Consider the following 2,500-nt stretch of genomic DNA (forward strand, 5'->3'; position numbering starts at 1 on the left):
TGGTCAGTTTTGGCCTGTTTTTGGGCCATTTTGGCCTGTTTTTGGGGTGTTCTTGTGTGCCGCGGCGACCGCCATGAGCGGAGCAAAATGTCAGCCATCTCAGCACCCTGGAACCCCCCGGGTGGCACAGGGCTGGATGGGGCTTTCGTATAGCAGGGATGGTGCTGCCTCTCGCTTCGCTCGCTGTCCGCCGCTCGCCGCTCGCTCGCGCAGCCAAAAATGGCCCGTTTTTGGGCCGTTTTGGCCAGTTTTTGGCCTGTTCTTGCGTTGCGCGGTGACCGTCGAGAGCGGAGCAAAACGTCAGCCATCTCAGCACCCTGGAACCCCCCGGGTGGCACAGGGCTGGATGGGGCTTTCGTATAGCAGGGACGGTGCTGCCTCACGCTTCGCTCGCTGTCCGCCGCTCGCCGCTCGCTCGCGCAGCCAAAAATGGCCGGTTTTGGCCCGTTTTTGGGCTGTTTTGGCCAGTTTTTGGCCTGTTCTTGCGTGGTGCGGTGACCGTCGAGAGCGGAGCAAAACGTCAGCCATCTCAGCACCCTGGAACCCCCCGGGTGGCACAGGGCTGGATGGGGCTTTCGTATAGCAGGGACGGTGCTGCCTCTCGCTTCGCTCGCTGTCCGCCGCTCGCCGCTCGCTGTCCGCCGCTCGCCGCTCGCTCGCGCAGCCAAAAAATGGCCAGTTTTGGCCCGTTTTTGGGCCGTTTTGGCCAGTTTTTGGCCTGTTCTTGCGTTGCGCGGTGACCGTCGAGAGCGGAGCAAAACATCAGCCATCTCAGCACCCTGGAACCCCCCGGGTGGCACAGGGCTGGATGGGGCTTTCGTATAGCAGGGACGGTGCTGCCTCTCGCTTCGCTCGCTGTCCGCCGCTCGCCGCTCGCTCGCGCAGCCAAAAATGGCCGGTTTTGGCCCGTTTTTGGGCCGTTTTGGCCAGTTTTTGGCCTGTTCTTGCGTTGCGCGGTGACCGTCGAGAGCGGAGCAAAACGTCAGCCATCTCAGCACCCTGGAACCCCCTGGGTGGCACAGGGCTGGATGGGGCTTTCGTATAGCAGGGACGGTGCTGCCTCACGCTTCGCTCGCTGTCCGCCGCTCGCCGCTCGCTCGCACAGCCAAAAATGGCCAGTTTTGGCCCGTTTTTGGGCTGTTTTGGCCAGTTTTTGGCCTGTTCTTGCGTGGTGCGGTGACCGTCGTGAGCGGAGCCAAACGTCAGCCATCTCAGCACCCTGGAACCCCCCGGGTGGCACAGGGCTGGATGGGGCTTTCGTATAGCAGGGACGGTGCTGCCTCACGCTTCGCTCGCTGTCCGCCGCTCGCCGCTCGCTCGCGCAGCCAAAAATGGCCAGTTTTGGCCCGTTTTTGGGCCGTTTTGGCCAGTTTTTGGCCTGTTCTTGCGTGGTGCGGTGACTGTCGTGAGCGGAGCAAAACGTCAGCCATCTCAGCACCCTGGAACCCCCCGGGTGGCACAGGGCTGGATGGGGCTTTCGTATAGCAGGGACGGTGCTGCCTCTCGCTTCGCTCGCTGTTCGCCGCTCGCCGCTCGCTCGCGCAGCCAAAAATGGCCAGTTTTGGCCCGTTTTTGGGCTGTTTTGGCCTATTTTTGGGCTGTTCTTGCGTGCCGCGGCGACCGTCGTGAGCGGAGCAAAATGTCAGCCATCTCAGCACCCTGGAACCCCCCGGGTGGCACAGGGCTGGATGGGGCTTTCGTATAGCAGGGACGGTGCTGCCTCACGCTTTGCTCGCTGTCCGCCGCTCGCCGCTCGCTCGCGCAGCCAAAAATGGCCAGTTTTGGCCCGTTTTTGGGCTGTTTTGGCCAGTTTTTGGCCTGTTCTTGCGTGGTGCGGTGACTGTCGTGAGCGGAGCAAAACGTCAGCCATCTCAGCACCCTGGAACCCCCCGGGTGGCACAGGGCTGGATGGGGCTTTCGTATAGCAGGGACGGTGCTGCCTCACGCTTCGCTCGCTGTCCGCCGCTCGCCGCTCGCTCGCGCAGCCAAAAATGGCCAGTTTTGGCCCGTTTTTGGGCTGTTTTGGCCAGTTTTTGGCCTGTTCATGCGTTGCGAGGTGACCGTCGAGAGCGGAGCAAAACGTCAGCCATCTCAGCACCCTGGAACCCCCCGGGTGGCACAGGGCTGGATGGGGCTTTCGTATAGCAGGGACGGTGCTGCCTCACGCTTCGCTCGCTGTCCGCCGCTCGCCGCTCGCTCGCGCAGCCAAAAATGGCCAGTTTTGGCCCGTTTTTGGGCTGTTTTGGCCAGTTTTTGGCCTGTTCTTGCGTGGTGCGGTGACCATCGAGAGCGGAGCAAAACGTCAGCCATCTCAGCACCCTGGAACCCCCCGGGTGGCACAGGGCTGGATGGGGCTTTCGTATAGCAGGGACGGTGCTGCCTCTCGCTTCGCTCGCTGTCCGCCGCTCGCCGCTCGCTCGCGCAGCCAAAAATGGCCAGTTTTGGCCCGTTTTTGGGCCGTTTTGGCCAGTTTTTGGCCAGTTCTTGTGTTGCGCGGTGA

Source organism: Musa acuminata, unplaced genomic scaffold (genome assembly GCF_036884655.1).
Source record: "Musa acuminata AAA Group cultivar baxijiao unplaced genomic scaffold, Cavendish_Baxijiao_AAA HiC_scaffold_1136, whole genome shotgun sequence".
NCBI lineage: Eukaryota > Viridiplantae > Streptophyta > Magnoliopsida > Zingiberales > Musaceae > Musa > Musa acuminata.